The sequence below is a fragment of the Pleurodeles waltl genome, chromosome 5 (genome assembly GCF_031143425.1).
Source record: "Pleurodeles waltl isolate 20211129_DDA chromosome 5, aPleWal1.hap1.20221129, whole genome shotgun sequence".
In the NCBI taxonomy this organism is placed as follows: domain Eukaryota; kingdom Metazoa; phylum Chordata; class Amphibia; order Caudata; family Salamandridae; genus Pleurodeles; species Pleurodeles waltl.
In genome coordinates, this window is record NC_090444.1 from 425,552,240 (window position 1) to 425,577,760 (window position 25,521).

At 45.6% G+C, this 25,521-nt stretch overlaps 1 protein-coding gene across 3 annotated transcripts in view; it reads right to left on the reverse strand.

Annotated features, from left to right (window-relative positions):
- Positions 1-24,980, reverse strand: part of SPTBN1 (spectrin beta, non-erythrocytic 1) — a 502,311-nt gene extending 477,331 nt beyond the window's left edge. The window contains exon 1 of one of the 3 annotated variants that reach the window (XM_069234188.1): positions 24,509-24,980. The gene's annotated coding sequence lies outside the window, so the exon portion shown is untranslated. Of the gene's footprint in view, positions 1-24,090; positions 24,233-24,503 lie in introns of those variants that run through there. The other 2 variants (XM_069234189.1, XM_069234190.1) reach the window with 2 other exon arrangements.
- Positions 24,981-25,521: the final 541 nt, after the last annotated feature.

The window sequence follows — 25,521 nt, forward strand, 5'->3', positions numbered from 1 at the left end:
TTGCTGAGAGCACCTGCCCTGCTGCCAGGGGCATCCACTCTAGTGCTTGTAACTTTGCCTTCCAGCCTGGGTCACTGAACCAAGGTAAGGAAATACAAGCACTACATCTCTTTTGACTGAGTTCTGAGCCAGCTCTGCCATTCCCCTCAACCGATAGCAGGACAGCATGGCTCAGGGTGACAGCAACTGACATATGTACAGCTGTCAAGGTTTGTAAGACAGCTAGAGCCACTGGACCAGGACTGTCTGATTTGGGGTCACCCTCCTAAGACCACACTGCCTTCCTCTCTTTGAGCCTCCCTGCAGAACTAGAAGTTGGTGAATATGATCAACCCCTCTGTGGAGGCAGATTTAACATACCTCACAGTGAACAGCTATGCTTTCCTGCTCCTAAGGTGGCTTATGTTAACCAGGAGAGGAACCGATATTATCGCTTCAAAGCGGCTGGCCTTTTATGTTTCTTGAGATACTAAAGAACCTAGAAGTGACCCTCTCCTCCTGGAAGTGATAAGATCGAGCTTCAGTGCTCCTGGGGCAGAAGTAACCTCAAGAGAATAAAGAATAATTATTTGTATTTTTTTTTTTTATTGGCGAGGGAAAATTGGCAGAGTATCTGGCTCTTTGCAGCAGGGGCCAATTTAGTTGCAGCATCTTGGTTTCCAGCCAATCCAAAGCGAGCCTGGGAATGCACTCTTGTACCCGAGGAGCAGCGGCCATGCGGGAAGTATTTATAACCTACACTGGGATAAGTCTCTCCATTCATGTAAGGATTTACTGAATGGCCAGCCAACCAGCACTTGCCATGGCACAAATGAGGAGGCGTTTGGCAAGTGGAGAGCTGCATTTGTTTATGTTCATTGAGATTTATTTTACAGTTTGTAGATTCATTACCTCACGAATGTCCTAGGTTTTGGGGCATTTTCATATTTCTTCTTCAATTTTGAGTTTTAACAGAACATCTTTTGACCAAAGGGCATCAAACACCTTGTCAAAACAAGAGCTTGAACTTTAAGGGCCAGTGATTCATTGGCGATATAAGCAATTCTAACTGCCTAACTGCAAATTCTGTCTTTTCCTTTCTTGTCAATGTATCTGCTTCATTTAATTAAATAATTCATATTATTATTTTGAATGTATCCATTTAGAGATTATACCATTTATTATACCACCGGGACAGGGCACGGAAATGACTGACAGAGTGATATCTCTTTTTTGACTGAGGGTGGTGGTGCGTGGATGTTTTTAGTTTGATGTACTGATCTGTGTAGTTAATTTTGATAACAAACATTGAGTTTACCTGTTTCAACTGTCACGTATCTTAAATACTCTTCCTAACAGAATCCATAATCCTAAATCTCAGAATATCACAGGAAGGAGGTGCTTTTGGTCATTTAAGTGGAATTTTGAACTTTAACTGTGTCCTTTCAGCTTAGTGCCTTGAACCCTTTGGCCCGTCCCAAGAGGAAGAGCGTGCCTCCTTTACACAGTGGTTCATGAATGGTGTGGACAGAACAATGCACCAACTGCAGTGCTGCAATGAGAACTGAGATCTCAAAAGTGGATCTGTGCTTAAGGTGATATTCAAGATCCCCCGCACTTACTCACATTCAGTTCTACTACTTCTGTTGTTGTCAGATCCCGCTGCACCGCTCACTTTGTAGCATTTTTTAGGCTCCGTGTTACTTTACTAGTAGGGGCAAGCTACTTTAGTGGATACACAGGATGGAACAGTTTCAGAATAAACGAAGGAAAAGCAGGGTGAAGGTGCATCGCTGAGGGTTCTCAGCTGTTTCTACTCATGGTACCACGTCTGGGCTTTCCCTGTGTGGGTCACTTGCGCAAATGTTCTCTTTAAATAGTTTGCTAAACTAACTGGCCTTGACATACCAATTTTTCCATTGCCTTTCCAAATGTAATGTTTATGACCAAACTGTTCCCTTCATTTTGCAGTAGTACAAAGGGCACCTCAAATTCTTCATCTGCTCCTAGTCTTGGTTGCACTGTGAGCCTGGTTTTAATTTTACTTCCCAGCAGATTTCGTTTAATTTCTTTTTTGATGATATGGTAACCTAAGAGTATGCTGAGAACAAGGTGCCAACAATTTATATCGCAGATCACTCCATTCAGGCAGTAGTGTCAGAGTGCAGAAGTAGAGCAATGCCTTGGGCAGCACATAAGTATCAACTTCCAATTGCATAGTAAGGGTGTCATGTGCCCCTGAAACGTATGCATTAGGTATGGCATGCACCCCGAGAAAAGTTCAAGTTAATGTGAAGCACAAAGGAAATGCTGTTAAGGAGTAGTGTGTGCACTTTACTCTAGAAAAGAGACACAAAAGGTACAGTGGAAGTGGGGAAAATGTCCTATCCAGGCATTTCCCTAGATCGAAGGAGGTACTAATAAGCCATTGTTATTGGACGAGGAGCCTCATCCACATTTTGTGTCACGCTACATCATCAGCAACTTCATCCCATCCTGGTGATGATACTACAAGAGTGGCTCAACCTCAATGAGATAATTTGATAAGCTTCTATTGGACAAAGCTGGGATCCAGGTGGTTGTAAAAATACTCTGCAGGAATTACCTTTATTTGCAAGTACTCCAGGTATGGTAAAATAATACAGACAATGAATGTGGGTAAAATGACTCATTCGCTAGAGAGCCAACATGTTTCTGGTCATGCATGTGCCAGTGAACAGGCCTGGGGAATTTGTTTGGGCTTTCGGTGAATCCCTTATAAGGCACTAAATAAAAACTTGGTAAGAGACATCCCTTATAACGCCCATACATATCAAAAGGAGAGCATCATTATTAGTGCTTTTTCAGTGTGGTTTTTAGAAAATATTGCAATAGAGGGCTTGTCATGCGCCTGTTTTTGTCACTGGTGGAGGTTGGCCTAATAAGGCATAGTAGTTCAAAATCATACTCTCACTGCTTGGATGTGGTTGTAATTGGCCACAGGTCACACTGCAGACGCATGCTGTAGAAGTAGGAAGCAAACTAACGATGGATTAAACCCAGGTCTGTGACTGGGGGTGAGTGTTTGAAAAGTTTTTAACACTCCGTCCATCATTTTATTTTGTGATATTGCCTTGTGCACCCTAAGTGGCTAGGGTATTCCCAGAAGTGGGCCCCTTACTTGCTGCGCCACTGGATATAAGCTAGCCTGGCTGATGAAGGGTAATACCCTGAAACCAGTTCCAAGAAGCCTGAATCCAGTCCAGGGAGGACCTGGCTTGGCAGTTTGGGCTGGACTGCTCCCATTGGGAGCAGGGTCAAGACTGATTTGCATATAGCTGGGTCTAAACTGGGGTGACGTGGCAAGCAAAATAACAGTGGATTAAACCCAGATCTGTGACTGGGGGTGAGTGTTTGAAGAGTTCCAACACTCCGTCCATCATTTTATTTTGTGATGTTGCTGTGCTGCAGAAGTATCGCCGGTGGTGGGGGGACATTAAAAAAGAAATAAAAAATTGCATTTCCTGATCTGTTTTCTTGTCCCGAATGAAGCTTTAGAGTGTTGAGTCCCCCAAATAAGCAGTTGTTTTTATGAGTAGATGCCTCAAATATATCATTGATGGCAGTGAAAGATAAGCTTTTACATGCTGCAACTATTTATTGTGTTACATGTCCCAAATATAGCTTGGAAGGCATACACGTGCCTCAAGATACACTTACTTGGTCAAGGAGATCGCCAGTTAATCATACCTATACGTTTCTCCACTGCCGGCTGTAATGATCCAGCATTGAGAAACAAGCCACAGTGTTTATTATTGCAGCCTCAGTACTGGGAGTGTGGACACTGGAAACCGCGACAATATAACCAACACACATAGGGCTGGCGTCCAGATCAAAAATGTAGTCCAGAAACACAGCGTTTTATCAGTAGCACGTGTCTCTATGGTACTACCTCTGCAGAAACCATAGGAGGAAGGGATTTGTTTTTATAAAGCCACCTGGACTACGGCAACACCCTCTACGCCGGGACCACAGCCAAACTCCAAAATCGCCTACAACGCATTCAAAACGCCTCGGCCCGCCTCATCCTCGACGTACCCCGCAGCAGCCACATCTCCGCACACCTGAGACACCTGCATTGGCTCCCAGTCAGCAAAAGGATCACCTTCCGACTTCTCACCCACGCACACAAAGCCCTCCATGACAAGGGACCGGAATACCTCAACAGACGCCTCAACTTCTACGTCCCCACCCGCCCCCTCCGCTCCTCTGGCCTCGCACTCGCCGCCATCCCTCGCATCCGACGCTCCACGGCGGGTGGGAGATCTTTCTCCTTCCTGGCGGCCAAGACCTGGAACTCCCTCCCCACCAGCCTCAGGACCACCCAGGACCACTCCGCTTTCCGGAGACTCCTAAAGACCTGGCTGTTCGAGCAGCGATAACCACCCCCTTTGTCCCTAGCGCCTTGAGACCCGCACGGGTGAGTAGCGCGCTTTATAAATGCTAATGATTTGATTTGATTTGATTTAAATAGGCAAGTGTTATGCCATATATATTTTTTAATAGAATACTGCTCGTGCAAGAAAGAAAAAAATATGATATTTTGCCCTAAGGTTCAACACTGGTAACTGTGTACTTCATATATGAGGTGCTGGAGACCCCTCAAATCCACAGATCAGGTGTTCCTGGTGCAAGTTAAATCATATTTTATCAAAGTAAGGTTGCTAGTGTCCTAATGCGCACATTTCGTGTACACCCATCATAGTTTGAGAAAGTCTTCGGTCAGGATACTGATGCAGATTATAGTTAGGGGTTCTTCATAATGCGATAAAGAAATTTAGATCTTTTTTATTTGTAAAAGTCACCCTTGAGTGCTGATAAATGTAAAAGTTGACAGTAGGAATTGAGAACGCGGTACATGTGTTGACCTGTTAGAACTCCTGCTGGATCCCAGTTTTGTCCAGTGAAAGCCTTATCAAGAACTCCCTCTCAGTGAGGTTGAGTCCACCCTGGTAGTATCATCTAACCAAGGTAGGATGAGGGTGCCGATGATGGAGCATGCCACAAAATATGAGTGAGGCTTCCTTATCTCATAACTTTAACTTATTAGCATATCCTAGGGTACAAGGAAATGCCCGAACATTTTCCCCACCTCCACCGTACACCTTTTCTGTTTTATGCTTGGAGGGAGTACAGTCCTTATAAATCTGGCTCTCTTCCGGTGTTAATGAAGCAGCAGTTCTTCATTTCTGTCTCAAATATTACCTTCACTTTTAGTTTTACCTGTCACTCATTTACAGTCTGGAATTCTAGCATATTACAATAATAATCCATAACCCTAAGCTACCCCTATCCGGGGTGCCTCCGACCTCGTGGGAGGAGCAAGGGCTGCTGATGGAGCAGGCTCCACAACGAAATTCACAAGTCCAACAAGAAAATATATGTTGTGACTTCTAATAAACTTGATTTATCGATCTGCACTTTGTGTTGAATAGCTCGTTTTTTCTGGTTGGACTTGTTATATTAAACTACTGCGGACATAGGTATGTGCCACAGAGAAAAGGAATAACGCAGAGCCATTTTTGTGTTAATCACAAACCATCCCCATTGTTATTCCACTTAAAGACAGTTGCAGAAATCAACACACCTTTGATGAACCACAGTACATCACATCTCAAAAAATTCTTCAAATTAAATTTGGCATACAACTTGCACCCTCTCCAACTAAAAGTGTACTTACAAATTGTGAAAAACCGTCCTGCTCTTTGGACTCATCTGTAATTTGGGCATGCCGGAAAGAGCCATGTTCAGAGAATGTTAGCGAAACATGTGCAGTGTCGTTCTGTTTTAAAATTTTATAAAAATACCACGTAAATATTCAACACTGCACATACTAAAACTCCGCAAAAAAATAAAAAACACAAAAAAATATATATATCAGGCAAGAGTACCTTGCCAGACCTAATGCACATTGGGCAACATTCTTCATATAAATTGCAGAATCTCATGTGGGATATTGATTTGGGCAGCAAGTAAATACCCACGTAAACCCACCCATACAAAGATACAGATTCAATGCACACAACCAGTTGTGCCATAGAAACCAAATAAACATGGATATAAGATTAAGTGTGATATGTATACACAACTTTCCCATGTGCCACTGAACACAACACCCATACACCATTTGCAGTAGATCAATAAAGATCAGTACAACATTCTTACCATTGGCCATGTGCACTCAATCAATAAGCACACACAGCAACCATTAAATTGACAGTCACACACAAATACACAGAAGTGTGTAATTCTCTAAGATGATGACCTTCAGCCGCGAAACAACACATTAATCCACCATCCACAGAGCTTACACAAGCGTTTGTGCTATCTGGTGGCTTCCAGGTGTGCACCCCTCATTCAATCCAACACATCATGAATGAATACACATCTATATACACATTCCTGCAGTATCCAAGGGGAGGTGCACAATACAGAATCAGTCACTCCTCCCTTCCACATGGGCACAAGTCAATTTTCAGAAACGTGAGCGTAGTTAAACAGGCAGCACCCGAACAGTTGTTCCAACACTTTCCACACAGAGTTTCTAAACCTAGGTCCTTACATTATACACGAAGATCCAAAAAGTGAAATATAATATTTATTCCCATTGCTGACCGTGGGGAAGGGACAGGATTTCAAGAGCAAAAGCCTTGAATGCATTCTAATATCCTTCCCCTGGCTCACCTGAAAATAAATATTGCATTTTGCACATATGCATGCATGGTATTATAGGACATGGCATTTTTTCATGTCTATTTGTGTTTTTTTTGTTTTTTCAAGATATTTAACTCTGCCTCGAACATAGACTAGTGAGACCAGTAAGGGCTCCAAATGGTTTCTCCTGAACTGTGTACACTGTCCCCATCAACAACTACTGGATCCCCAGTAGTCTCACTAACTGAACACAGCGACTCAAAGGCCGATCTCCTTTCTTTTTATGGTAACATTTAAAGCTGGGTCACAAACCCCTGAAGAGAGCGCAAGCTAATATTTAAAGAAAGCAACCACAGGTCACAAATGCTGATCGAGTCGGTATTCCGTGTTCAAAATATTTATGATTGATTTTACATGTACATATCTATTGGATGTCCTGAAACAAAATAAAATGTTGTCATAACTCTTCAGTCAAACCACTGGTTTGGGAAAAAAAAGATACCCAGGTTTACGTCTGGGGTAGAGGCTAGCACCGTTTGTTGGTGACCAGTACTGATGCAACAGTATCTCACTGGTAATGGCAGACCATGCCTACCGAGAGAGAAAAGCAACCATCTACCTTACACCGCTGGGACTTTTATTTTTAGAAGAACGTGGAGTCTCCGAAGGACAGAAACGTTTCCCGGAGGTTGGCTATGATGTGCTGCCACTTACAGTAAGATTCTCCCACAGCCCTCACTAGTAACATGAAGGCATTTTCCAGTAACCTGCATCAATGTTGCCACTGGCTGTGGACCTGTGCTTCTAAGATGGCTGACTGCATCCAGAGGGTGCCGGGCGATGACCGGAGCCACTGGTTGCCCTAGATGGGTTGCACAATGTCATGAGTACCACATAACATTAAAGTTGATATACAACCTGACATTTAAGTATGCAGATATTTTCTGGATTTATCGGAATAGAATACTGCGTGAAATACTGCGCAGCTGGATATTATCCCAAAGTATGTCCGGCAGCCAGTCAACAAAGGGAGAAGCCCTCGTATTCGGATTCTACAGCTTGTGTAAGAGACAAAAAAGCTCAGACTCTGCAGTCAGTGTAAGAGGCAGTGTGGGCTTTGGGGAGGTGACGCCACAGTGGTCAGACTCTTTAGTATGTACGAGGCACTGGCAACAGTGGTCAGAACTCCAGTCCATGTACAAGGCAGGGACCCACATACCTCTCCTCCGATGTTCACCAAGTTCCTTTATTGAGAAAATTCTTATGATTTGCAATACTTCGGGCATTCAGGATTTTGAACACAACAGTGCAGTGATTTGTCTGGTTAATACTTATAACAAATGAGGCTCTTACATGCTAACTAGTTACGCAACTCTCAGTGTCTAACATAGAATGGCCATACACCACCACCCAAAGAATCGAGAAAGAAATATCAATCTGTCTATAGTTTCCAGGCCGGAGCCAAGCAAGCTTTCCTGTGCAAGTCAACCTGGAAAGGATTGACAGACCGATAGCTCTTTCTCAATCCTGTGGGTGGTTGAGCGATTTGCCTGGTTAACTTTGATAACGAGTGAGACTCCTTTATGCTAACTAGTTACGCGATCCACAGCAACTGAAGTTTTCAAAATGCTGTGAATTCACACACAAAGGAACTTTGCTGAACATCAGAGGAGATGTATGTGTGACTGATTATGATTTTTTCAGTGTAAATGCATCATGCATATCCTGTCGGATACTACTCTGCAGTATGTGTACAAAGCGGAGGGGCCCACAATGGCCATACTCTGTAGTCCGTGTGCGAGGGAGGGGGACCACAGTACTCAGACGTGTGCGAGATGGGAGGTGTTTGAGGGGGGGGGGGGCATCAGTGGCCTATCCGTGCAAGACACATGGGCCCATGGTGGCAAAACTCTGCAGTCTTTGTACAAGGCACAGGGTCACAGAGTGGCCAAACTCTGCAGTCCATGTATGATACAGAGGGACCCACAGTGGCAAGAATCTGCAGACTGTATATGACGCAAAGGGGCCCCCTGTCATCAGACCCTATAATCAGTGTACAAGGCATAGGGGCTCACAGTCACCAGGCTTTGCAGTCCACGTGCGAGAGCCCACAGTGGCCAGGCTCTGCAGCCAGTGTAGCAGGCAGAGGTCCACAATGACCAGACTCTGCTGTCCATGTAGGTGGCAGAGGTGCCCACAGGAGCCAGATTCTGCAGGCAGTGTATCCAAAAGGTTGCTCTCAGGGGCCCACTTAGCTGCAAATACAACAATTTGAGCCCCTGTGTACCAGGAATGAGGGCTGGAAAGGGAAGGAATCTACAACCAGCCTAAAAGGGGAATATGTTGCTTAGGGACAGCATTGGAGTCTGTGTACCAGGCCACCCCAATGGAATACAGGTGCGACAGCCAGTGAAACAGTCAGAGGGGCCCACAGTGGCCAATTTATGGTGCCTGAGCAGTAGACCAAAGGGTCTGAGTTTCTCATCAGTGGAGTGGATATCAAGAGTCTATTATGATCTCCATAGGATATTATGGGATCGTAGCAAGGCACACAGGCAATACAGTAGGTTTGTGATGGAGTATTCCCCTCTGCCAAGACCTAAATCAGTCCTTAATCTCATGCTTAAAAAAATTAAAGTATCAGTGTGTTATGTAATTGCCACTCATTTAAAGAGCTCCAATACATTTGGGTCGAGTTTGCGCTACATAAAACTGCAAAAAAAAAAAAAAAATCTAATTCCTCCACTTCATCTTTGATGAAAAGACTCAATTCATCAAATGAAACTACAGGGTGCAATGGAATCCTTTTCAGGTGCACTAATTCCAGTTGACACCTCGAAATCTCACATTGGTCATATGGTCACGTTTTGAGACTCACATACAAGAGGAATCCTAGAACCTGCACGTAAAGGATCAACACATTTAGGTGTGGCATAAAATGTATTAAAAAGCTGTAAAAAATATTTAAATAGACACCTTTCCTGTCCTAATGTCATCATATCAGGTAACAGGAAGAGAGGCCTCATATAATAAGTTGCATAATGCTGTAGTCCTATCAGCAGTACCATTTTAGTCCCCAAGCATCCACGAGGCCGAGATAGGAAACTGTCTGGGAGTAGAAACCAGTCCACCCCGAGAGAGAGAGAGAGAGACAGACCAAACCTTGTCGAGCATATGAGGAGCAATGCCTTCGAGAGATGTAGATTACACTCCGGTAGTGGCTGTGTGCGTTTTTAGGTTTACTCGCATTTGGTTTCTTAAACGACTAAACTATAAAATTACTGTAGGTTCACCATGAACTGGTTAATCAGCACCCGCAACCAGAAAGTGTGGTTTTAGTTGACTAGGGAAAAGAGCACACGCTCCCTTTCATAAATAAAGAAATAGCTTACAAAATACGAATGTTACTTGTGATGGGCAAAATTACTGAGAAGCTTCTCACATAAGTAACAGCATCGGATCTCGCTTAAATGTAAGCCTGGGAAAAAACATCATGAAAAGTTTCTCAGATCCTTTTAAACAACCAGCCTACAATTATTCCACTAAATCAACAGCCTGCCTAATCAGCCAGGCAGTCAGGTCAGATTTCAACCACAGGAGACGGGGAGGAAAGGGCTTTTGACGGAATTCTACATCTTTGGTCCCTCTCAACACACAGTTTCTCGCCCCCTCCCCCACCCTTCCCGCCACAACCCACTTAATTCTAAGTGAGGTTTGTTTTTTAGGACCACCCTAGCTAGCCTGAACCATCAGAGAGAGAATATCACAGCGAGAACTCTCCTGCTCCCACGTGCTTACCAGATGCTCACAAGTGTCCTGAACTTTCTAGCATCAACACGAGACAAACGCTTGAAAACTTTAGCGGACCGTTATTTAAATAACTCACACAGGGAGTGAAAGGGTGTGACGCCACATCTGTTGTGGAAAAATACCGGATTTAAGAAATACGCCATTCCTTTCTTTCCTGAAAGCAACTGGTCACACAGCGGTGGCTTTTGGTGGCAACAGCACCCAATAACGCGTTAATGTTTGCTTAGAGCAGCTTTTTTCAAGCACACACCAGTCAGCACTACTGGGGCATTCCAGCCGCTTGCAAATGGCGGCTTAATCAGGTCCCTGCGCGTGGGCAGGAGGCTAAACGCTGCAGAAGAGTGTTTCTGCTGTGCAGACCGGGATTTACTGTCCAAACGGGAAGCAAAAGTCAAACTTTAAAAAGGGAATGTTTTTATTCGGAAGTTTTATAGAGCGCTACATGCGGAGTATCCAAACCCAAGCGCCTGAGGGTCATGAACTCTAAACAATATCCATCACTTGTAACCACCCAGTCGATTACTTAGTCAAAGGTTTCTCAGATTGTTTCTGTTTTTAGGAGTTTCTGCAGTTGGAACGGGAGGAGGGAAGGGTAAGGCGAAAAATGAATAACAACTGTGGTAATTAGCTGGCAATTAACTTCATGACACCTTTTGCAGCCAATATGATGTACCCCTTACAGAAAGTCTCACTTATACGTTTAGCTTATCTCTCAACCACATGCTGCCTTAATACAACTCAGGAGACGATCCTCCATGAAGCGGGGCAGGAGGAAGAGACACGATCAACATACGTCCAACACACATGTTGGCACTGCACTTCTGACAAAGGATACAAGGGGAAACCCATGCTGGTATATAGTACAGCGATGGCACGTGACATGACAACAAGCAATCCTGCTGTACTGGGCTCAACATTTATGCACCTTGTTGTTACAGGTTTTCCTTAGAATTTTCCCTACTCTGCTTATTGACATCTCATGTTTTCTCAGGTTCCAGGACAGCTCTAGGATCAGCCTGGACAGCTGCTTGCTGGCCAAGCTCCTGGCACACTGATGGCATTACCAAGAATATCACAGTGCTAGATCTCTTTCCCATCGTAGTCCCTTTTACTATATGGGGGAACAGGTCTGCCAACAGGCAGAGCATGCTATGGTCAGATAACTATACAGTGGTGCACACAGTGAACCTGGGGACAGTGCAGTGCGCCTCTTACGCCACCGGGATGCCAGCTAAGAGATCACACTGCGGTTAGGATTAGACACATTCAAGGATGTGAGAACTCTGTGGCTCACACAATATCTTGTTTTCAGTGGCAGAAGTTCAGAAAGCTGTCACCTCACTTGGACCCGCACATGACTCCGGTGCCCGAACAGCAGTGGGGACTAGTGGACCCGTCCTGACAATGATGGTGGACAATGCATTTGCCCCCTCAAGACATCGGAAAGATACTGCAAGTGCTGGGAGGTCTTCCATAGAGTCACTGGCATTAAGGGATGAGGTGCTGTTACTAATGAGAAAGTGCAAGGGTTCATACACTGGGCTTTCGCTGCGGGTAAGAGCAAGGCATGGGTACAAGCCCATCTCAGTGCAGTCTCCTCCTATGCAAAGTTGCCAACGAGGACAGATCCAGCCAATTAATTCTACTGCAAGGAAGCTGTGAAGGGGTGGGTGAAGGAAGCAACCCAGGAGCCAGGACCAGCGATGCCCATTGAATTCTCCTAGTTGGAAAGGTCAATAGCAGTGCTACCCAGGGTGTGCAGGCCGGGTCACAAAAGTGTATTGATTAAAGCAGCATTCACGCTAGCATTTTCTGTGGCCTATCGCGTTAGTGAGCTCATTGCACCCTCCAGGACAAACACAGGATTGGCTTGCCTTCATGGGGGGATTTATACATGGGGGAGGGGACAAATACATGATAATTAACCTGCGGAGGTCAAAGGCGGATCAGGAGGGGAAAAGGAAGTATTCAAGCTTAGACTGCTTAGAGGAGGGCACCCTCTGCTCAGTGTGCCGCACAAAGGATTACATTGCCGAAGAGGCGCACAAGAGTCTACCGCTTTTCCGGCACAAGGATGGCTCCTGCCTGAGCCTCTTTCGATTTATAGCAGTGCTTATGATGGCGAGTGCCAAAGCAGGGCTCCGTCCAGGCAGGCTCAGGACTCATTTGTTCCACACAGGTGAAGCCACGACAGTGGCGGTGAGTGGGCTAAGTGAAGAATGCATAAAAAGAGATAGGCAGCTAGGTGTCAGGTGCTTTCAAAGGTTACATCCGGCCCACGGGCCCAAAGTCATGTTTCTCCCACAGCAGGCCTCCCTAGCAATGGGTGCAGAAATGGAGTCTAGGCCACTTGTATATTACACTAGTACAACGGTGGGTGATGGTGCGGAAGAACTACAAAGGACTGTGGTCGCAGAACAAATCGGTGACATGGTTTGGACAGCCAAGCGTGAGATGGGCCCAGGTACTCCTCGTCCCACTGAGTGCCGTGCTGCAGGAGGGGAGATCAGACACCGTGGTGATACAGTTAGGGGGAAATGACTTGGGGCCTGATTTAGATCTTGACGGACTTACCACCGTCCCATATACTCAGTCGAGTTGACAGAGTACTGCCCGCTGTATTTAGATGTCAGTGGTTGGGAAACAACCGCTGCAGCAGCAGGGTCCCACTGCTGGCCGACTGGACTCTGCCGTCATGGGCCTGGCGGTATACTGCCGACCCGATTGAGATGTTCCCATGGAACATATATATGACCACGAGTTGCAATGTTTTATGTGCCATGTAATGTACAATGTAATAAAACTGCGGCTGGTAATACTCCAACAAGGTCTCCCCTCTTGTTTTTTTGAGGGGGAATGGGGGGGGGGGGTGAATGGAAAAGGCGTGGAGTGCACTGACAAGAGAACGGCCGTGAGGGGGCTGGTGGTCTCTTACATGTCATGAAGGGGTTTCACTTTGGCTTCAACTGTATCACTTAGGTCAGGTACACTGTTGAAAGGGGCTCCAATGAGCCTTTCACTCTTGTCATCCATTATGTTAAAGGGTATCTTGGCACTGTAGTAGAGGCTAGAAGATGGACGGGAGTGTTGTAAAATCATGTGAAATCAGAAGAGACACGTTTATGGATTTCTCTTGAATACTTGAAAAGACCTGGTGGAGACAAGTTTAAGAATACGTTTGTTTCACTGTTTCATGCGCTAATACGAGTAGCGTGCCCCCCATAAGCATGCTAGATGGATCCAGGGGATGTATGGTAGAAAGAAGGGGGAGGACGATGACGTTTGAGATGTTTAGAAAGGTCACGCTGCTATTAAGATAGCTGTGACCCACACTGTGGAGGGCTTTGAAGGTGTGATATAGGGGCATAAAAACTACATATTTATGGAACAGGAGCCAATGGAGATTTTGAAGCTGGTGAGAGATGGAGACGCAAGCTGGTACCAATATGGCCACCCACTGTGTACTATTTGAAGTCTCCTGACTAGATGAGCAGAGATGCCAATAAGGAGTGCCTTTCCATAGTTCAGTATGCTATTAATGAGGGCCTGAGTGATAGTTTTACGGGTGTGAATAAGCAGCCAGGAGAAAGTTGCGCAGAGTTTAAAAAAATAAGACAATAAAAGGAGCCTGCTATTGTTCAGATCAATTTGGCCATGTAAAGTTGGTTATCAATTATGATCACCAGGTTTCTGGCTAAGGGGGCTGGCAAGAGGACAGGGCCTCGTTCGTTAGGCCACCAGTCTGTGGACCAGTAAGAAGTGTCCCTCTGAAAAAGGACCACCTTGGTCTTATCTCTATTGAGTTTTAAGCAACTATCTTGCATTCGGGCAGCGATACTGTGCATGCAAGCATTGAAGTTTGAATGTGTGGTGTGGCGGTCTTCCGAAATAGAGCCGATTAGCCGAGTATCATCTGCATACAAGAGGACTTCAAAGTCTCTGTATCTGGCAATAGCGGTGAGGGGAGTTACGTAGATATTGAACAAGGTAAGGCTCAATAAAGAGCCCTATGGCACTTAATATGTGACTTCAGTAGTGGGTGACTGGAAATGCAGATGTATTGAGCATGATTGGATGAGGACAACTGAATCAAGTCCAGAACAAGCATTTGCAATGCAATGGGTCTCGCATTTGCTGGAGTTAGAGCTATTAGTGCTGTAAACGCCTAACCGGACTTTTTCTTGCCACATATGTTGAAAATTAAATGTAAAACAGTTTCACATAAATGAACCAATTCACAGCATCACGGCCGCCATGAGCATCAGCGTGAAGAGAGACATAAAAGGAAAAAAGTTTGCTTGCAGTCAAACTTATCAGCAAAAGTGCAATTAGCCATGTAACGGGGCGATGGCCAAGGCGGTAACAAAACGGTAACAAAACCTCCCCAAGGGAGGGACAAGCGTAAACCATTTACCAATGTCATCAAAGGATTTTTGAAGGGCAAGCCCACGAACGAGTGGTAGTGATGGGCATGAGGTGGTCATGGTTAAAAGCCCAGATACATACCAACACGTCCGAAAAGCAGCGCTTGCAGGCTACTATGCTCAACCTAAAAACAAGACGTGTTGCAGTCATGCAGGTGCTTGAGCAACACGCTGTTGGGCATCAAGTTAAATACTGATAATATATCTAAGCTTGTCATCAGTGGCAGTTATGAGGGAAGATTCTGTGCTGAAAGTGACTCGAACCTGGACTGGAATGGATCCCGCAGCATGTTTGATTCCAAGAAATTAGAAAGCTGGTTGTCAACAAGTTTATCTAGAACCAATGTGCTTATAATGTAATAAAGAAATATGCCTATAGTTGGACAGGTTATTCAGATCCCCTGAAGATTTCTTCGAAACGGAAGGACCCTGGAGTGCTTGCAGCCTACAGCAAAAGTGGCTGAAGTAAAAGAGAAGTTGAACAAAGACGTGAAAGCTGGCCCCAGAGTGGCCTGCACGAGGCTGAAGATGAGGTGCGGGCATGGGTCCCTGGGAAGCCTGACCTGATGGAGAGCACAGTGGTGATAACGCTGTCTAGCTGACAGGTAAAACAAGATAGAGCTACACCCCCCACAGCCCCGAGATAGAGGAGGAAGGGGAGTTGAGGAAAGGCAGATCATTTTGAGCTGGCTGAGAGTCGAATTTAGAGAGGATGTTGGAGATTTTAGAAGTAATGTAATCAGCTAAAGAGGTGCAGGGTTCAGCCGAAGCAAAAGCTTCTGAGCACAGGGGATTGGATGAGAGAATTTGTGGACTATGGCAACACCTTCTTTAGCGGAATTGGGGCTTATCTTATTGCAGGCAACAAATGCAGTGCGTCTTGCAGAGTGAAGATTTTTGTGGTATTTTCTAAGTGCAGATTTCCAAGCGAGTCTGTCCAGGGCCACTCTATTTGCTGCACTGTATGCGAAGGCTGAGGTCCTCAGTATACCAAGTCAAGGATGGGGTTCTGTATCAAGAGGAAAGCACTTAAGAGAGGAAACGTTTTCAGGGAATTTGTGAGACAGTCATTTAGGTGGGAAAATATAAAGTGGTTTAAAGAGATTAAGAGTGCAGATCCTAGGTGGTCCTTCGTGGCTAGTCTCCAGGGTCTGAGTTTCTATAGAGCAAGTGAAGATGTGGGATTAGCAGAGGGTTGATGAAAGCAAACACTGAATTCTAGAATATGGTGATCTGAACACGTCGGAGGAAAATTTGATTCCAGCCTGATAAAATTGGCACTACCGAAAATGGGGTAAAATGAGTGCCCAGGAGTGTGGGCATGGCCTTTCGTGTACTGAGTGAAGTCCTCCAGCAAGTGGCAGGCCTCTGTGTCTTGGCAATCATTAAGATGTCTTGGGTGGTGAACTGGACACCCAGAAGAATGGCAATGGCTAAATATTTGTTAATGATGGAATGGAGCCGAGTCTCAAACAGGAATAATACAACCAGGCCTGCAGAGCCGAGTAAGTCCCAGAGTTCGATAGAATGTTGAGGGAGAAATCAAGCATAGGCGTACATGCAACTAAGGTCGTTGTGGATAACAGGAATTACATTTATGGGGAGAAAGGGAAGACAGAGTCTGGGCATGTATGAGAAGGGACCTAGAAGGGTAGGGATTGGAATGGTCATCCATTGCAGAGCCATGAGATGATGTGCTGCTGAAGAAGTGGTAGTGTGTGCAGCTGGAAGAGACCTGTGAGTAGAAACTGTAGGTTATCCTTCAAGGGAAGTCCAGAGGGTTTTTCCACGTTTGCCATCTAAGGATCTCCTATAAGAGACATTAGTCCATTTTCTCTTCTTCTGCTTTCTCAAATAAAGCTAAAACTACCACTATGCAAGACTTTAAAAAAGCCAAATGCCTTGTTTGTCACCCCGAGTTTCTTACATTGACCAGAACTGGACAACATCACGTATGTCACCCTCGGGCAATTTTGAAATTATAATCCACAACACTATATACAGTGTCTTTTAGACTTGTCAAGGGCAATGTAAAAGTATGGCCTACTGTGACTGAAGCGGCCACACATTCCATGGGGCTCTTTAGCTGCAACAGGTCACACAATCCAACTCCACCAGACCAGTGGTAATGAAAGGTATCACTCTTTGTTGCGTAATTTGTTGAACACCACAATTTGGCACTTTGGTTTTTGCCACCACACTCTGGTTGTGTTAGTTTGTCAGAGTGGGCGTTCAACACCATGCCCCTGCCGAAATAAAGTAGACCTGTCTATCACAAACACTGTTATGCACATGACGTACACACCAAAGTGTGTGAACCTGGGCAAATGCCTTTAACTCTAGGTCTCATTTCTTCTAGCTCTCTAAATTGTGAGCACTTTTAAAACAGTGTAACCACCAAAGGTTAAAAAATTTAAATCTGGACCCTTGGCGGAGGGGGACATGTACTACAGCTGTTGTCGCACTGAAGCAAAGGCAGGTGATGCACAAGAGGGAATGAAGAGAAGCTGTGTTTGACATGATCCAAGGTGACAGAGACAGCTAGCAAGTTCCTTGCTGTTTATGGGAGTGGGAGGCTTGAAAAGTTGCCAGGTGGGCTGTGCAAGATACAAGGGGATGGAAATCGATTTTTTTTTTAAATAAGTCAGTTCCAGGACAAATATCCGCTGCGCAAATGGCAGCAACTCTTTTGCATCAGTTACATCTAGCTAAGAGGTATCCATCGTAGGCTCCAGAGGACCAGATCCACGCCAGATTTTAAAGTATCCACATAAAATAGGTTTATATAGAGGGAATATGAACAGAACTGGTTTAAGTAGTGGTTATGCTGAAAAACGGGCATCAACCCAGCCCACTGGACCCAAGCTGGATGCCCCTGACCTACCTGAAGTAAAAATCACAAAGGACCACTCAACTAATCGTCTACTGTCAGCAAGCAATTAATCAAAACAGGACATTATACCTTATTTTTAAATTATTGCTCTTGCAAATGTATATGCAATAGTTAGGGCTTGAGTTATGTGCAGAGATGATTCCCGAACCCTCCAACGAAGGCAGTCACTTTCTGTAGCTCCAAATTGCCATTTTTGTCAAACCCATAAAAACTTCGAATCATTCTCTTCAAGAGTTGATCGCATAATGTGCTTCCCTTTGAGAGTTGCTCCCTACTCTATTGGTGAGGTTTCCAAAGTCAGTAGTTTCTATCTGATACAGCATATATAAACTTCTAAATAAAAGGAATTTCCTAGCTTTTTATGTTACACAAACATTTGCATTTGCTGAAATCTGCCAATCTGTATTGTTTTCTCAACATAGAATCTACTACAATCTGCCGTTTTCTCAACCTGGAATTTACTTTAAATGTGAATTGTCTTCATTTCTTGGAATCTACTACAGTCTGTACCACTTCTCAGCATCAAATCCACTTTCAATTTGTGGTCTCTTCAATGCTTAGCACAAGAGCATTTACATTATTCATTTCCATAATGTGTTATTGCCGCCATTGCAGCACTTAAACCCACCAATCCACACATTAAAAAAACAAATTTAGAATCCATACACAACTACATAGACTTCGAGCAAAGCAGCTAAGGGAGGGCGTGGCACTCTGTCTTTAGAGAAAAGAGACTGCTTTCTTTTTCAGAAAAATATAAACAATTTTTTTCAGGTTGCAGCCATAAAAGTGCTTATCCTTGAAAGTATGGTTGATAGTTCTGCCCGACATCAGTGTGCATGTAAAAAGTGAACAATTCCTTATCATAAAAAAGAATCATACAGATGTAAATCACAAGGCTGCCTTTGAATTGCTTCATAAAACCTGTTAATTCAAGCTCTCCAAGAAAAAGAAAAAAAAAGAAAAATCAAGGGCGCCATATAATGGTCACCAACACCGTAATGCATGAAAAACGGAACCAAAAAAGTAAATGAAACAATTTAACAAAAAGACAAACGCAGATTTCACACCCCATCATCACAAAACCAACACGCTTTTAACGTCGCTTGCAACACCCCAGAGGTACCACAAAGGTCACTTCAGGCCAGCAACCAGGGGAAGAGCATAGTTGATGTGGATGAGAATAAATGGGAAAGAATGGATGGCCAACGGTAATTTAGGAAGATGTGAAGACCAGCACTATTTGGTTAATTTTTCAGAAATAGTTTATGTTCTGGATCCTTGTTTTTTTCTAACATTAGTACACCATGAGACCAATAGATCTACTGGTAGATACAGTGTTCCATACAACAAGAAATTCCTGCATGCATGCCTCACTGTGTTATGCCAGAAGCAGGCAGAAAGTGTCATGTTATATATGGCATCTGACATTGAAATGCCCAAATGCACCGCTACGGGCTAAGGGATATACTGTATATCAAGTAGTGATTTGGTTCATCCTTTACACCATACAGTGGCACTCTCAGTCAAAACATGCCTCCAATTCTGTCACAGACTCCTATGATCATCTGAAAACCAAAAACAGTAGTACAACATGACAACAACTGCATCTGCAGAAAGTGGAGGTCTGTGAGTTTTAGATATAACAACTGAAAATTAAAAAGAAAATAAAAAATATCAGATTTACATTGAAAAGACAGGAGTTGTGACATATCAACAGAGACCATAAATGTCTATAGCAACAAAGTCAGATCACGACAGGTATGATGGCCAGAAGATCATCTCCCTTAAATTCACAGTCGAATAGTGCACATTGGTGCCAACAGTTTGGGATACACTCATCTTGACTGAAAAAATGAAAATGATTTCAATGGATCAAGAGCCTCTTCTACGAGTAGTGACCTTTTTGTTGTTCGATTTTTATAGAAAAGATAAAGCAGATCATAACACGTTAGTGTTTTCCCCATCTTTCCTCTTAACAGGAGCACGCCAAGCTGTTCCAGAAATGCAGATGCTCTTTCTTCAAAAAAATAAAAAAAACTTGTAATGCAACAAAAAAAAAAAATTAGCGGCATCTCTCCTTCAGTTTTTGTTTAAACTCTTATTCTGCATCCACAAGGCCCAATAACAACACATCCCAGATACAGCTGTAAATACAGCTTTCTCAGGGTCTTCTGGTCCACAGGATCCACAGACAGTCATTTTGAAAAGCTCTCCCATTTTCGAGATAGGTCAATAGCTCAATGCGCATTCCTCAGTGACTCCATGCTATTCAGAAAAGGTCCGTTCTTAAACTGCAGCGCATACCTTTCGCTTGATTAGTTCCTCTACTTGAGAGTGCTGTGCAATCTTGGGCTTACAACTGCTTGCCATGTTCTTCAGCACCAGATCTGCACATTCTTGCATGCCACGAAAATCACCAATGCCACACTTTGCATAAAATTTTAGTAAACTCGTTGATATTGTGCATTATGTATAGAGAAGTATTGATCCATTCTGTAGAGTGCTGCACATGTGGTTTATAGGACAGATGCTACAAGCTGTATGACGCCTCCTGTGATTGGCACTTTGGAAAAGTCTTCTCAATGAGGTTTTTCAAGGCACCTCTGCTATTTGTACCTAGACTTAGTTACAGAGCAGTCATAATACAACTCCATGGGGTGAAAAATGTTATTAAAATGTTACATTTCTGGACGTTCCTAGAGGTTACGTTTTTGTAGCAAGCCAATTTGAATCAGCACTTAACAAGGGCTATAGGTATGCTCAATGCCGTGGCACCAACGTCAACAAGTGTGGGCCGTTCCTAACACGCTACTCTGTCAACCACCTTAAACCGGTGAAATGAATCAACCAACTGATCAATAGTCATTGTGAGCAACTTAGTCACACAATACTGGGAAGGGCCAATATAAGCAGACAAGTCGAACCACTGGCACATTAAGGTATATCAACCACAGCAGTGAAGAGAAAGGTGACCACGTGAAATAGGGAGCAGAGTCTATAACCAAGACTCTTAGCTGACAATACAACATCAGGAGTTCAAGGACCTGCTAGGTCTAACAACAAGAGAGACACTTTCAGGTACACAGCATCTAAAATTTTGTCATTCATATTTGAAAGTTATGAGTACCTTTTCAGGCACCACGAAGTGTTCAATTAATTAGCTGCACAACATCAACCTTAAAACAAGGGCTGGCAAAACAAATAGGTCTGGTTTCTATTTTCAGCCAAGGACTAAAACATAAAAAAAGGTTTGCTACATTGAAAAAAAACACAAACAACTATTGTTTTTTACACACACATTATTCCATGAGATAAATCAATGTGGTGACAATGTACTTTTGAGATGTACAATAGTCCTTCATGCATTCCAATGCAAGCACTCTCAAGAACGCAGAACGATACTTCAAAAGGCCAAGTGCATGGGGGTGAAAGAAAAGACACACACTGCTCTAGGAGGAGCCTACACCCACTCTATATTTCAAAAACTTGGTACCAACAGCTATGCTGACAGTTGCGCTGACATGACAGACCTAAAAAGGCTAATAATAGTGCATACAAACAATCTGCACAACCCTGTCAGCACTCCTCTGTTATAAACAATTAATATAGTTTGGCACTAAAATGCTTTCAGTGACTTGTAAATTACACCTTTCCATTGCTGACATGAAACGCACAAAATCCAGTTTACTGTTCTGCAAATGCACAGATTTCCTATATGTCCGCCAGCAGCCCTATGTTTAAGGTAACAGGCTAAGTTTTTACTTAAAATACATTATTGAGCCAATCAGGCTTTGGGGTGACAGCTGACTAGAGGGAAATCTGTCCTCCAGGGGCACTGGGGGGGGGGGGGGGGGGGGGTGTTAGGTGCAGTCAAGATTAACTCTGCACCTTGGGCTACATCTGTTAAAGGACGTAGCCCAAAAGATATATAGTCGCCATTTTGGGGCTGCAAACCCATCATTTTTTTCGGTAGGTGTACACGGTGGAAGCCCCTGTTTAGCAGAGCCAGCGAACTTTTCTCCCACCTGCCTACACCCTTTGGCCAGGTAGAAGGGGCAGTGCGGTTTGTTTAAGGCTATCAAGGGCTGGCGATTACAACAGGAGCGTAGGTTTTGTGTTGGTTGTCGCTTACGACAGTGCCAGAGGGAGTGGTTGGCCCACAAGTGTGAAGGCCTTTACTTAAGGTTATTTTGGTCAACATAGGCTAAGAAGGCAGAAAGAGAGGGTGTCAACAAGCCCACACCGGGAGTCCTGGAAGTTAAAGGTTATGGTACAGGAATATATAGTTGAGCAAATGTTAATTTGTTCGATGTTAAGTAGGAGGGAAATTATAAAAGAAAAACACAAAACTATAAGAGGTCATGTTAGAGTGTTGTGTTTATGGGGGAGCGGGTTCAGGGGTGGAGGGTGTTAAGTATAGGTTAACAAATGTTTAGTGAGGTTTTAGTTTTGTAAGGCAATAGGCTGAGGTTGTTTTGTGATCATGAACATCATTTAGTGGTCGTCAGAGGTTGCAGCTGTGACCCCTGGCTTGCCCCTTGCGACCCGTAACACTGCTTTGAGACCCCTGGCCTCAGAAGTGACTGTCAGTGCATGGAACACAGTGGCAGCTCATACTAAAAAAAAAAAATGTTTTTAAACGTAGCTGTGTGTGTGCTTGCATGTGTGTGGCTGTTTGCGTGAGAGTGTGTGTAGGGTGTAAGTGTGTATTAGCACGTGTGTGATTGAAATTTAAGGACAAAGGGCGAGTGATGGGAGTGCGATGTCACTTCTGTTACCCCTGGCATTTTGGTGAGCTGACATTAATGTTTCAATAAAGAGGCCTTTTTCACACATAGAAGGAGTCAGTGGTGGTGTTGTTGTACTACATATCACCCAATAACACATCAGAAAACTAGTGCAAGGTGTGTTGTTTCTCTAAGGTCATGGCATGAATTCCCGGGACTGCAGAACAAACAGCTTCCCACCACTCTGTGCGGTGCAGTTGCTGCATCAACGTCTCCCAAACCTGCTGACACTTCTGCACAGCTGACATTACACCACAAGGGCAGACTGCAGAGCTGTGCCCGACAGCAGAGCACCCCACACGAGCCACTGCCCAACGCCGGATACACACCCTTTCTCCAAGCTCTGTCAAAGACTGCACAACTGTTCAGAAAATAACTTTGAAAGGGGCCAATTAGGTAGACTGCGCATCACGATTGTAAGAGTGCTGGGCTAACAACTCGTAAACACGCGGACTCGCCCACTCCCCTGAGAGGGGTGTGTGAATGTCAGCGCATGCAAAATGGGCGCCGTCCACGCACAGCCCCGTGAACATCTCTGGCGCGGCCCCTCCCTGGTGGCTGCTGCGCCGCCGCAGGCTGCACTCAACTGACCGCATTAGAGCTGCAGGACTGCCTGCATCATAGCAGCAGGGGCCGGGCGCCAAGGCTGACAGACCCTCGCGTGACTGGCATGGTGCCCACGCGGGCGGAGCCACCAGCATCCCCTGCATTAAAGCACTACAGGTAGAGAACCCGAGAAGAGGCAGACCCACCCTCAATAATACATCCACAATGGACCCAGTAAAACACAGCAGCACAGGTACCCGTTCCCCGGGGCACCCACCCTCACAATGGAGGAGTGCCCATCCATACGCATCCCTGTAGCATCATCACTGCATTACATCAGCGCGGTATGTTGTCACAGCACACCTCCCCAGCATCACAACATAGGCTGTCCCCTCTGAGACAAACTCAGAGGCGCAACACACAGACTAAGGTCTCTGCAAGAGGTGGGCACAGCCCATGCCTGCATATTGCTGCATCATCTCCAGCCCTGTGGCCTTTCCCGCATCCGCACAGCAGGGCGACGGCTGCCAGCCCCCTCTGCACGTACCCGTGCCCTGAAGGGTCGTGTACCATGGCACCCACAGCCCCTCGCGTGCCCTTCCTCGCCGTGCACGAGGTCGCTGCGGCACAGCTGAGGTGATACACGCTAGCACCTGTTTCAGAACCGGACGTGTTATACGAGCCCCGACCTGTTGCGGGGTCCCCTCTACCGCCCCCACCTCCCTGGCACACACACACACGAGCAGCCTGTCTGCGACGGGGGGCGCACATGCAAGAGTGCATCATCGGGCACAACAGCAGGGCCAGGGAGGGAGAGGCTGCGGCAGGGCCACGCCTGTGTGCAGCCGCGCTGCACCGTTACATCCACCCCAAGGCCATGATCTCACCGCCTCCCGCAGCAGCACCGGCCCCTGACAACCCCTGCAGCGTGTGTGCGTGGGGGGCCGCGACTCACCCACGCTCCCGTCACTCTCCTGTCCCCAAGTGGCCAGCCGCACACAGATGCACTTAGTGATGGAGACAGAGCAGCAACAAACAGCGCAGAGTTCCCTGGGGAAGTACAGAGGAGGGACCCCCGCCGTCTCCCGAGCTCTGACAACTCCCTCGCAATCCACCTCTAATTATACCTTTAAGGGAGGAGGGGGGCATGCCTCGGAGCCTCCCTCCCCGTGTGCATTTTCGCACACCCTCGTCCTCATCGCCGCCATCCCGATGCGGAGGACGAGCCCTCACAAGAATACACCACCGCCCCCGGCATCTATCGCATCGTAACGGGCCTTCGGCGAGACGTTCAGGTCGCCCCCTCCCACCACCACTGGCCTCACACTCGGGAGGGATGTAGAGGGCAGCCCCTCCGTCCCCTCTTACCTTACCGTGCCTGTCGGTGTCCGAGCGGGCTGGAGGGAGGGGTGCGTGCCGGAGCTCGCAGGAGGGCGGCCGCACGGCTCCGGGCAGAGATGAGAATGAAGCACGGGGTGGATGGAGGAGGAATCCGCAGCCCGCCGCCGCCCGCTCTCGGCAACAGCTGCACTGATTCCTGCAGGAGGAGGAGCGGGCGGAGGAGGCTCCGCAGCGACGCCTGCAGGCCGCCGCGCGCGCTGCGCCCCCTCCCTCTAGTCTACAGCAGAAAGGCTGCTGCGCACCGGCCCCCGCACCGGCCCGTGCCCGCACCCGCACCGAGGGACGGCAGCTGAGGGCCATCCAGCCCCGGACAGATAAGAGTGACACATCAACCCTGCCAGTGGTTCCGCCCGCTCCCCGGGTAGTAAGATCACAGGCCGCCAGAGCTCGGGTCTGTGGCAGCAGCCGCATCAAGCTTTTCGCAGCAGGCATCCTTTGGTTTATGGAAGGATAGCAATTTACCAACCCACAGGAAAAAAATGCAAAAATTCTGTTTCTGTTTCTCAGAAAAGTACCACTGATCACATCTTCAATTTGCAGATGCTGATGAAAAATTTAAAACAGTTCTGATTAATATATTTAAACATGTTTAATTCTGATTGGCATCCAGATATCTGCTACCGCATATCTACTGTATTAGCAGTCCCAGTTTATACTTCAGAAATGATAACGGTGGGTGCCAGTGTAACGCTGACAGAATGGTACAACCCTACAGGGATCCAGGGTCAAACGGACTTCGCCTCGCAAGCATGGTGGAACCCCCTTAGATATTTATTTTCGAATGATGAGTTACTTAAAAAAAAAAAAGGTTACAAGGAGGTTATAATTAAGTTCTGAATTTACTGCTACAAAACCACGGAAATTCAGCAGTTAGAGTTATTTAAAGGAACTACAATTCACACCCTAAAGTAACTACAACTTGCGCTATGCACTGCTAATTACCCTAGATATTACAGCACTCATGAAAACTTTCATAACATCAATA